This window comes from Mchenga conophoros, linkage group LG16 (genome assembly GCF_057382185.1).
Source record: "Mchenga conophoros isolate Kocher_MC1m ecotype Shallow Benthic linkage group LG16, M_conophoros_male_GT1.1, whole genome shotgun sequence".
Classification (NCBI taxonomy): Eukaryota; Metazoa; Chordata; class Actinopteri; order Cichliformes; family Cichlidae; genus Mchenga; species Mchenga conophoros.
In genome coordinates, this window is record NC_140541.1 from 12539683 (window position 1) to 12552655 (window position 12973).

Consider the following 12973-nt stretch of genomic DNA (forward strand, 5'->3'; position numbering starts at 1 on the left):
ATTTTAGTCTCATGAACAACATTAGCTAATTGTTATTTACTAACTAATCTTGAAATGACTGTTCAGTACAGAAGTGAAGCCCAACAATCGTGTTTTACAGTCCTGTGGTCTCAGCCTCAGATACTCAACTAATCAAAGTGATGTCATGACAAAAATGAATGACCAAAAAAACTTTTTTTTCTCTCTCCTTCATTTCTGTCAAACAAAGCTGTATGAAACATTTCTCCCGGTTAGTATCATGGTTGCTAGGCAACCTGAACAGCGCGACGAAGGCAAGACCGTCCCATTTCACAAGCCTCTCACTTCCGCACTTCTCGTACTTATAGTACGCACCGTACGTAGTACGCGTAGTGCGCGTACTTCAAGCGTGTAGACCCTGAATTGGGACACAGCCAATTCAGGGTCTGCAGCCTTAAAGGCCGCATTTTAAGGCCGATTACGTCACAGCAACGCGACAAAGGCTGTCCCAATCCAAAGGCTGCTCGAAATGCGGCCCTCAAATGCGTCCTTCATTTCCCTGAATTTTAAGGACGTGTAGACTTCGTGACCCAACATATCCCAGAATGCATAGCGCGGCGGTGGGTGTGGATAATGTTGCCGGAAAAAAAAACAGTGGATGAGGGGCACCCGAAGAGTAAACTTTAAGTAAGTACTGAATATTATGTCACTTATTTATGTGCAAATGTTTACTAACGAAGAACATTAAAACATTACTGTTGGCCATATGTCGGCAAAGTTATGTGACATTAGTGACGTTTGTACTAACTTGGTTTTAAAGCCTTTACTTTAAAATATACGCTGTTCAATAGCTGAGCTTAATCTTACAGAGAATGATCAAAGCTCATGTAGAAAGAAACAAACAAATGAACAAAAGATTTTCTCCTTCATTTCTGTCAAACAATGCTGTATGAAACGTTTCCAGATGTTAGTATCATTGTTGCTAGGCAACCTGGGCAGCGCGACGGAGGCTAGACCGTCCCATTTCACAAGCCTCGCACTTCCGGCCTTAATGGTCTTTGAGTACGCGGCCCTTGTGGACCGTTAAAGCTGCGTACTTTAAGGCTGCAGACCCTGAATTGGGATACAGCCAATGTTCCCTCTAAGCTGCGCGCGTGCGCAATTGCACACTGCTGGCACGGTCTCTGCGCACAGAAAAAAAATCTAACCTGAATTGAAATTAAAACTTTAACAATTCTGTGTTAGTCAGTAAGTGACTGGCTGCTCCCGTATGGGATTAGAACGATGCCACCTTATCCCATAGTCCAGCCAATGATGCGATTCACATTCGTATATACGCAGCTAATCAACGTCGTTGACAGGCTATGACAGCGTCCTTATGTGCCGACACCGGTGTTTTAGCTAGCAAAGCGGCTGATGTGGAGTGAAGCCACATTAATGACAACGTGTACAACCATTGGAGATGTGAGCAGGACAGACGGAGCAATTGATGGAAAAAGTGTGGACTTTATACCAGTTTGTAAATTGAGTTGATAGGCCACGTAAAACCAGAGTTATGATAAAAATATCTGCAATGTTTGGTTTTCTTCCTGAATACTATCGTTGTTTATATTTACTGAGGGAAGAAACGGTAAAAATGGTGTTTTATAAGGAAAACGCTCTCCGCCTGTGAGCAAAGTTGAAACCAAAAAAAGCCACCCTTTCCTATTCGTCGAAAAATGTACCATGTCGACCAATCAAAAGATGATATGGCAACATGGTATTTAGTTGTTTAGGAAGGGGGAAGTTTTAGGAGTGACGCGGTGTTTTGAGATGTGAGAGGTTCGCCATGTTTAGTGCAAATCTTGTGTAGTTAGTGTGTAGTGTAGTCAATAGTTTTCTTGTGTGCGTCAGAACAATGAGGCGACTGCTGAATGTTACAGGTGTTACAGGAGTGACACATCTCCTGTTGTCAGGCCTGCAGGTATCAGGCTGTTGCTCTCCTTTATCTCATAGTGGACAGAAATTATTTTTTGGAGTGGCACAAATAATTTGTGTGGCATCAAATTTGATGCAGAACAGCTGATTGTTCTGTAAATAGTTTGAAATGTTTATTTTAAAAAAACGTCTTGGCTGCATTTTTAGGTAAACAGCTGCAAAAAACTTTGTTTACAAAACTCAGTTACTTTTTTGAAGAAGTAACTATATAATTAATTGCCCAACATTGGTCATTATATACTGTATTTTGCAGACAGAGAGTTACAGGACTCGCTCCCAGACCACAGACTCATAATACAAGTCAGAGCTTTATATATATATATATATATATAAAAAGAAAAATTAAGTTGTGTTTTGGAGTTCAAGTTATTTTTACTTCCAATAGTGTGAACATACTACACAGGTCAATGACTAGATTTTTTTTAAATTTTCATTGTAAGTGGGCTAAAGCAGTTAATTAAAAGTAGTCTAACATAAATGCAAATGCTGTAATTTGATTATTTTAATAAACCATGTAACTTGGATGGATTCGATGCTGGTGTGACCACAGTGCACACGTCTGCTGTTGCTCACAGTAGTCCAAGGGACCGCTCAGGGAGTTTGTGTGTTCGCTCAGACACATGAAAAATTAGAGGGAACATTGCTGGTACCCATTACCTGGTTCATAAAGCAGGTGGTCTTAATTTGATGTTTCATTGCTACAAAGGTCAGAGCAGGTTTAATATGCTTTGAAAGTTTGGTGTGCAATAATTAAAATAGCCTTCTTCATGTTTAGTTTCCACTCTAGGATCAGTAACCAGCCCTCTACTTGACCAATTCCAGGAAATGACTACTCCCTGCCAAGAAACAGTCTGGAACACAACCCACCATAAATCAGCAATGAACGTTTTAATTCTTCTGCTTTATATGAGCTAAACACCAAAGATATAATATGTAAACAACTGAGCTTTACAGCTACTGTCTTCATTCTACGCTGAGTTAGAACTGGCTGGAAGGCAGTGTTGTAGCTGTGCATGTGCAATACAGACATGTGAGTTGTATCAGTTTCCCATGTGATTCTATCTATAGCAACTTCCTTAAAGGGGCAGTGCCCTCAAAAGGATAGCAAACCATTTTAAAGTTGTAAATTTCCTTTCACGCAATCGTTAAATATACCATCAGGCAGACAGATAATTTTGTCAGTCAAGCAGTGAACAAAAAAACAGAGGACCTCATAAGCCTACCCTAAATCCTTCAATTAAAATATATCACAAACAGAGAAAAGGGCTTTCCAGGTGTGCAAACATCAATCAGCTGAATGCACTTTTCACACAGCCAACGTCAGCATTTGTAACATTAACACACCTGACATTTCTCATGACTTTAGCTGCCACACACAAGGCAAACACAGAGGCGCAGGCATGCAGAAATGCACTTATTACATGTTGTCCATCGAATGATTGAATCAGACCGCACACACCACAGGCTCTGTTGTTTGCACAGCTGGACAGAGAAAGTGGTTATCTAGGATTGAAGCCATAATGAAGCTAAATTGCAAGAGAAGGTGAGGATTTATTCACATATGGACTGTTCACATACGTTGACGGATATATTTAGAACACAGCAGGTGCAATGAGTCCTAGAAATGTATTTATGAGATTGAACGCACCACTTAAATTCAATTTAGTTTTATTTCTAGAGCACCGATTGACAACAGCAGTTGCCTCAAGGGGCTTTAAATTGTAGAATAAAGATCCTGCAATATTAGAGGGAAAACCCCAACAATCAGACAGCACCCTATGAGCAAGCACTTAGCAACAGTGGGAAGAAAACAGGGTCCGGGGTATCATTAGAAGGCACAGCATGATTTTTACTGCTATGCAGATGATATCCAGCTTTATTTTTCCATGAAGCCAAATGATAAGCACCAATTAGTTAAACTGCAGGAATGTCTTAAAGACAAAGATCTGGATGACCTCTAACCGGTCGCAGCAGATGGGTGCTCCTCCCTGAGCCTGGTTCTGCTGGAGGTTTCTTCCTGTTGAAAGGGAGTTTTTCCTTCCCACTCTCAACTTAGTGTTTGGTCATAGGGGGTTGTTTGATTGATGGGGTTTCGCTGAATTATTGTAGGGTCTTTAATACTAAGCGCCTTGAGGTGACTGATGTTGTGATTGGTGCTATAAAATAACATTTAATTTAATTTAACTGAATACTTAGGATATCAGGGTCAGTAAAAATGTAAAAAGTGAAAGTCTATCACAGTTTTGATATACTTCATTTGGGTTTTTTGTTTGTTTTTCTTCTACTTCACAATTTACTGTCTCTAACCCAACTGTTTTAATTTTAATGTAACTTGCTGCAACACTGTAACATCATGAAACAGGTGAATTTTGGTTATCTTCGAGTGATTTTACATTAGGTATTTCAGGTCTTCTTGCTAAAAGTTCACCATCTGCAATTAGGAATTTATGGTAAATGGTAAATGGCCTGTATTTATATAGCGCTTTACTAGTCCCTAAGGACCCCAAAGCGCTTTACATATCCAGTCATCCACCCATTCACACACACATTCACACACTGGTGATGGCAAGCTACATTGTAGCCACAGCCACCCTGGGGAGCACTGACTCTTATATACAAGAGTTTTATCTTTTTTATATCACTGTTATCTCATTGGTGGACGTAGGACGTAGAATTTAGAGACTTTTGGTGAATTTAAAGCTCAGCTCTCACTCATGTCACAGTTATCTTTACAGAGAACATAAGTTATCACTTACGTCCTCCGGAAAGATGCCATCCTCTGCCATCACCAGGATTGCACTTACTAAAATCCTTTAACTAAATTGTATCTGGTAATGCCTTTAGTGCAATGCAGTGCAATGGAAACTTTCCATCTCGTGTTACCTCTCGTGTTACCTGTAAATTGTAAATATTGTAAAACTTTTCTTCTGTCATTTAATGGTCGGGCATTGTACAGCTACAAGCATTTCACCCCCATGTCATACTGTGTATGGTTGTGTGTGTGTGACAAATAAAATTTGAATTTGAATTTTTACCTGCTGGCAGGATGACCACATCATTCAGCATTCTTACTTGAAAGTAGAGCAGGGCGATATGGCCAAAAATATTTATCACGATATATATTTGAAAATTTGCGATAACGATATAACTGACGATATAATTGATGCGAGACAAAATACAACTCCACAACATTACTAGCGCAAAAAGACAACCTTCCATTTATTTTCACTTAAACAAGAAGCTGGTTTTTATGTACATTAAAGCTTTATAAAAATGTAACAGTGCAAATGCAAATTCCTTGCTGAGAGTTTAACCAAAAGGCATTTCCAGTAGAAATGGGCTGACATATCCTGAGCATAACCATGTATAATAGCCACTGAAGTTAAAAAGAGGTGCTTTGCAACATTAAACTGCAGTGTGCAGTGCGTATTTTTCGGACCATAAGGTGCACGGGATTATAAGGCACATTAAGTGAAACAAAGCAGTCAGATAAATCAAACTTTATTAAACTCATTCTTCTTGCTTCCTCCACTTCTGTACCATTGATTCATTAATGTTGAATTCTCTGGCAGCTGCTCTATTCCCATGTTGTTGCAGTATATTAATGACTAACCTCGTATTGTGGATGGATAATCTCAGTTGTTCTCCTGACTGAAGTTTGGTCCGTTTACAGCATCCTGCCATGCGACTGCATTTGTCTCTAACTATCAGGAACCTTAACGTTAACTTTTATATGTGGAAAAGTGTTAGTGTTCCTCCTCCAGCTTCACTGTTTATGTTATGCTAACATAGCTGTATCGCCAGTGTTGCCAACTCCTCAGTAAGGAAAATCGCTATTGGCTGTCCTAAAAGTCGCTAGAAGTCGCTAAATGACGTCATTGCCCAATTTGCATAATTGGTCATGCTAATCTAATTGTAACCTATGTTGTTGTTGAGAGAAATAACATCGTGGAAGAGACATAAAGTGAGTAAAAAACGTCCTAAATGCATTTAGAGTTTATTTAGAACTACAAATTAAATTTCTTTTAGTAATTATTGTTTTTTAATGTCACAATTCCAACCCTACTCCTTTACCCGGGCTTGGACCGGCAAAAGTGACCCGAAATAGGCACTCTGGTGGAGTTACTTTGTGTGTGTGTGTTTATAAGTAGTTTTAAACCTTGTGATCCACAAAACAGCATAAGAGTAAAAGAGTAAAAGAAGAACTGACTGCGTTACAGCACCCGCTGCTTGTTGAGAGTAAAAGCGATAAGCGCTTTCACGTCTTTTTCTGAAAATTCGCTAAATATAGCGACAAAGTCGCTAAGTTGGCAACACTGTGTGTCGCTAGCGATCACGGAGCACATCATTATATACCAGCTAGCCCAACTTCAGTAACCCTACAAACGTCACTGCTGTTTAGTTTCCTGTCTTCATTTATGTTGGAAGTGATAGCAGAGCTGTACGTTTGAATTTTTTCAGAAATCTCTCAGTCAGAACATGCTATATCATGCTTAGGTAACTAGCGAAACTAGCGAGCTAACTTCCACTAGCTTCCTGCTAACTTCTAACTCCGTTAAATGTAATAAATTTTGTTTTCATGGATGCCTGGAAGTTAAACTTCATAGTTACACCTGGTAAAGCAGCAATGCTGATCGTTTTATTAAAGATGAAAGAATTTAGACAGTTTTTAACTCTCAGTGATGCTGCAGTGTTGTTTGACCTGAAGCATACGGAGTTTAGCACCCAGATTACTCCCAGATTTAAGAGCATCTTAGTCCGACAAATACGACAATAACGACGGCCGCTTGCATGTTCTGCAAAAAAATGCGCTTTGTCGTGTATCTGACGGACAAACACCAAACCAGTTCCACATCACTGAAGTTGCACCATTTTTACAAACCAATTCTGGTTCATCTGTCATCGGCCATGTGCGTATGAAAACAAAGGCACTGTGCATGCGCGTTTTTCTCATATTCTATCGCGATATTTCATTTTCCTATCGTTGCTTAACATTATGCCGGTATTACCGTGAACGGTATAATATGGCCCAGCCCTAACTGAAAGTGTCTTGTCTTGTGCTCAAACAGACTCCAAGTACAATATCATGCAAGATACCAAATGTCTGGAAGATCACTGCAATCAAGAAGGCCATTCTAACCAGGCCCTATGAGGAGAAGGAGAACTGGTTCATGTGCTGCTATGGCCCACTGATATTTATCTATGATCACAAAATTTAGCATAAAATAAATAATTTAAGAAAGTGGGGGTGTTTCTCAATTTAAGCTCACAGATATGCATGCACATCAGCATGCATCAACTCCACTGTCACCAATGGAATATAATTCTATAGGAAGTACTGTGCTGAGTAAAGCAGAAAAATCATATTTTGAATCATTATTGTATGGAGGTCATATGTCAGAGGCCACATTTTGAAAAAATCAGCACAGATATTACAATAAAAACAGAACTTTATGAAAGTGGTTGACCCAGAGTCATGTAGACATTGAGAGCCTCAGTAAACCATCCATCAATGCCTCATTGGGTAAGTTACAATAAAACCTTCACCAAACTAACAGATGCCAAAACTAAGGATGTTTCCTCTATATTTTAATTTTAGCTAGTTTTCAAAGATTACAAAAGTGTTTCCCAGTTATTTTTTAATTTAACTTAAACCTTGTTTTCAGTTTAGTGTTAGTTAACTATGATAAACTTGTACAGAACAACAAACCTGTGAGAACTAGAGTGTGTCTCGCAAAGGCTAAATGAAAACAACACACCCATAAACACAGACATACATTTCAGCTAGGGCTGCCACAAATGATTATTTTGATAGTCGACTAGTCACCGATTATTTTTGCGATTAGTCGACTAATCAGATCATGCATCCATTGGACATAAAACGTACAGCTTATTGCACCAGCATGCATCTGCTCTTATATAACTATCATTAGCTTACAGCTTTAAGTGTTTAAGGTATGTGCTAACTAAAAATAAAGACAAGATGATACTTTATTAAATTTTAATGAAATTTGCAGATTGTTTCGGTGAAGTTTAATAAACTCCTTGCTATCTAAAATATAACGGGACACCGCAGTATATTCTCGAGTATCTCACACTTCTGATAATCAGTTGTCTGCTTGACTTTTTTCAGCTGTGTAAAAACTATAACGTTGATCTCAGCCAAACTGATTTACTCAGGAACAAATAAAATACTAAAAAAAAAGCCAAACAATAACATTTTGAAGTTATCTAAGTGACTTATATATGTTTAACCTGAGTAGTGAAAAACGGCGGTGGGTTTGAAAACAATTTGCCGGGAGTCCGGTGTTCTCACGGGCTCTAGTGAGCCTTGCCCCCGGCTAGCTATCGAGCTGGTGGGTAACAGACGTCTCTGAAAACTTTTGAAAATATGTGGTGTCTTGATAAACTGAGCAGATATGTGAGGTTTACACAGCTACATTCTCGCCTAAAAACATGTTAAACGTTTATTTTGTGACCCAGAAAGAATAATAAGAGTAATATTAAAACTAACTAGCTGCCGTCATTGTTGGAAACTGACCTGGGCTGCGCTATGAATTCTGGGACAGAGCTACTTCTTCTTCTTTGGGGTTTAACGGCAGCTGGCATCCTTGTACATGCAGTGCTGCCATCTTCTGTTTCAGTCCGTTATTACACTCTTAAGTCCCACTACTTATTCCTGCCTCTTTTGTGATCTTACAAAGCTTCAAACAATGTGTCGACTATTAAATCAGTCGTCGACGATTTTGACAGTCGACGTAATCGTGACTAGTCGACTAATCGTGGCAGTCCTAATTTCAGCTGAATCATTTCTATTTGTATTAGAGAGGGAACTGTAGTTATTATACAACCACAATGCTACAGTCAAACTATCATTCAAATAAAGCCTGCATCATTAAATATGAGGCTCCTTATCCGATCTATTCAATTTGTGACAGTAAATCAATAATAAATTTATTGATAATAATATGATAACTTAATACTGTTCAGCTGATATACTGTATGTTCACTCGGATGAATCTGCTTTATTCATTATTCATCACAGTAGGCTAAATCATTCATTGTTAGATGTGAACCTGGCTCTCCTGCTAACCTACTCACCAAGAGGGATATAACTTCTCTCACTGCTGCTGTTTTTTGTATTTGGGCCACACAGTGCTTATCACAATGGGTGGATGGCAATACTTAATAGATGCACCTTAACCCCTTCCTCCATTTTTAGTTAATGGCGACTCACAGGGGATGATTGTACAGAACCCTAAGCTAACCCTGAGCTGTGGTCCTTGCCATCTCGTGTTTCCCAACCACAGATGACGTTAGCTTCTTCCTAAGACGAGGGAGTCACTGGCGAGGCAGCTGATTATTTACTCTATATTTATCATCACAAATTCCATGTAGCATTTCACACATCATTTAAGAAAGTAAGGATGTGCCTCAGTAGAGGTAATAGAGCATGCATCCCCTCTATTGGCACAAATACAACATTGTCACTCGATGACAAATGGTGCACCGAGTGAACCAAAACGATTCACGTCGGCTGGGTAAACCAATGTCTGACCTGCATTCACTTCTAACAAGTATAAAAGCACAACACACCCTCTAAACACAGACAAGCACTTTGGTTGAAAAGCTTTCTATGTTTTGCGCTTTGTTAGCTTAAAATGTTCTTAAAGTATACACAACATGGAAAACTGCACTGAATGGGAATGATTATATTCCCTTCTCGAAGCACACATAAACAGTCACACACCAAGAAAGGACTATTTGTGAAACTACGCTATAGACACGTGCAGGAAGCATGTTGGTTCTTTGTCTGATTATGACATGTATGTTACTTGGACCCTTGCCTGCCCTAATGTGCTCACATGTGTAATTTTATCTTGGGATTTTACAGTCATTTAACTTTACAGCCAGTTCTCCGGGTAAAAGTCCAGCAGAGTTCATCACCACAAAGTGCAGCCAAAGTTTCTAAATCCTCTACTGTGCAGTTTAATGGGGGAAACTATGCTGCACTGCATGACAGCTTTAAGTTAGCTTGGGAGATACAGGCCCTGTGAACCACTTACTTTTGAACTGTCTGTTTTACCACTTCCATCCTCTTTGCTGTTTCACAACCAACTCAAGTTCCCAGTTTGCACTTTATTCCCTTTCTCGCTTCCCTAATCCTGACATATTCTTGTCCACTTTCACAGCTGCTCAGGCAAAACATGAGGAAATCGTCCCTTCCCTGTTATTTCTGCTTATCTGACCCTCCTCCTCCCCCTTCTCCTTTCCTCCACTCCTTTTCCTTGGCATCCTCTCGGCTGCTGGTTTGATAACAGGCTGTCACAAGCATTTAATGTTTTCTCAGAAAGTGTTGGCTGCACCTTGAGGGCCACGAACGCACCAGGTCCGTGGTCCTGGCTGGCAGAAAACAGACAATTGCATTTGCAAGCAAATTAGAGAGACACACATCTTAGTGGAGAGGTGCTGAAGGGGCAGAAAGAGCACTCCCTCTTCCTCCTGTTTCATATGTGCTTTGATTGGACAGTGATTGTTATATGTGGCCCTCATTGTAACCCTGCAAAGGGCAGCAGTACAAACAAACGGTGTAATTACAAGAACCTAATGTGGGAAAGTGAGGAAAGTCAGAGCAGGGGGAAGCCAGCAGGGTCTTCTGGTGTTGTTGCATTTTCTCTGTAGCATTTGTTTTTGTCTGTGTGACTGGTATTTGAACTGACACTGACCTAAATTCTTTAGTGCCTGACAGCAGACATGCAGGCAGGCAGGCAGGCAGGCAGGCAGTCGATGGAACTGTCAGACTAACAGAGAGTGAGGCAGCGGTCAGGCATGGGGAACAGAAAGGACAGAGGTTCACTCACATCGGGAAAAACAACTTCAGTCACCGCACCAACGCCACAGATGCTAAAATCCTGCCCTGAAGTTTTGCACCTGCCAACCTGACTGCTCATTTGCAGGAGTGTGTGTCTGAAAGTTGTGTAGCTGCATCGAAACAGCCGGGAACAACAGGGATTCAAAGTTTTGACGTTACACCACATACAGCAGCGGTCCCCAACCCCCGGGCCTCGGACCGGTACCGGTCCGTGAGTCGTTTGGTACCGGGCCGCGAGAGTTGAGGCTCAGGTTTTCAGCGTTATTTTGTTATCGCTTTTATCGTTAACTCGGTTTTCCTGGGTCTTTTCACGTGTGTTATGAATAAATCTTCTTTTTTCGGTACCGGTACTAGTTTTATTTTGTTGTATTTATCCGCGACACCTTAAAGGCCGGTCCGTGAAAATATTGTCGGGCATAAACCGGTCCGCGGCGCAAAAAAGGTTGGAGACCGCTGACATACAGTATGTCAATCAGCGTCTTTGATTCAGAGCTCATTATTCTTACCAGACTTAATGAATTCAAATGTTTTAAATTTAAGACAGGACCTGGTTTAAAACCACTCGCAGTCAATGTCACGATGGCGAGAAAACATCAAAGACTGGGAGAAAGTCTGCGACCAGTTTCCCACTGAATGGTTTAAGCTGACAACTACATGCAATCTGTTTGTGGTAATATCTCAAAAATGACCAGAATATAACCGACTGAGTCGAGTCCACCACTGCACAGAAACACGCTGTAGCATTCATCACTGCACATGGATCACAATGTGTTGGCAATCTGCCTGCATTTATAAATTAAAGGGTAATTGTTTGCGAACCTTTGCCAGTCTACCTGAGAGGGACTGCACTCAGTCCAAGTTGGACAATTGGAAACAGCTCACTTGGTGAAAGGCAACCTGTTTCCAATCGCCTTGATATGGAAAGTGGTCCTGCTGAAGTTGAGGGTGTTGTACAGTAGGCTCAAACTCTGGGTGATCATCTGGCCACCTCAACCACTCAAAAGCAAAAAAAAAGAAAAAGAACAATCACCAATTTTTCCTAGTGTGACCGGGCAAGACAGTCAAAAAACAAAAACAAAACAAAAAAACCTGCGGTACTAGAAAGTGGCAGTCCATTCCCTTTATTTTTCTTTCTTTCATTCCCAATCTTGAATGTTTTTGTGGATTTTATTTTCTGTTTTTGTCCAATGGAAATAGCCCTACACCCAGCCCAACTTTGAACTATTCAGGCAGTGCAAAACTGACGTGCAACACCAGATAAATACTGGCTACAATACACCATCATATTTGCAGATATTTTGGCCAATACCAGTGCTATGCCAAAAAGTGATCATTTGCAAGAAGTGATTTGGTATCAAGCCAGTCTGAGCCAGAAAGAACATTTCTGTCACAAAGTGACAGCTACAAGCAGTTTTGGGCAAAGCGACTTTTTTAGATAATTTATTTATGAATGTAAATGTTTCACCGACATTAAAAATGTTGTTTTCAAGAGAGGTCTGGCCAAAAAGGCAGCAGAAATTGCAAAACCTATAACGTAACAGTTAGGTAAGGTCTGGATCGGTTATAATGTAGAAGACAGAGTCATAAAGATACGGATTTCCTTACTTTATACATAACCTCTTTGTAAATCCTGCTGACTGCAGACTATTTATCATACATACATAAGCAGAAATACTGGACATAAAATCATTTTTTGACTCAACACTGATATTCAGCTGATGTATCAGCACATCCCTACCAAATGACACTATGTACAAAGATTTGCATTCTAGGATTGAGAACATTCACTATCCTCATAGTAAAGGTTTCCCTTGTTAGGTAAGAACAGCACACAGCCTGTTTTCTAAGGAGTGTTTAGTACCAGAAGGCGCCCAGTGCATTTCCCTCCCCTCCTATGCATTATTATCATTGTTATTATTATTTATTACTACTGGGGGGGGGGGGGGATTGCCAACTTGTACTTAAAATGCAAGTGTGCAATATTACACCTATTGCGTCAAATGCAACGTTTGTAATCCACACATCGCGTCATTTTTCACATGGCTGCTGGACTCCTCCTCAGCATCACGGCCAGTCTCCACCTGGATCATAGAGCGAACACAAACCAGCTGCTTTTATCTGTACAATCCAACAACACGGGCCAAGACACATGTCAGCCTTATGGAT

The 12973-nt window shown here is 40.3% G+C and overlaps 1 protein-coding gene across 1 annotated transcript in view; it reads right to left on the reverse strand.

Moving 5' to 3' along the window:
- Positions 1 to 12973, reverse strand: part of LOC146556376 (amine oxidase [flavin-containing]-like) — a 56042-nt gene that overhangs the window by 42207 nt on the left and 862 nt on the right. The gene's annotated exons all lie outside the window — the stretch shown is intronic.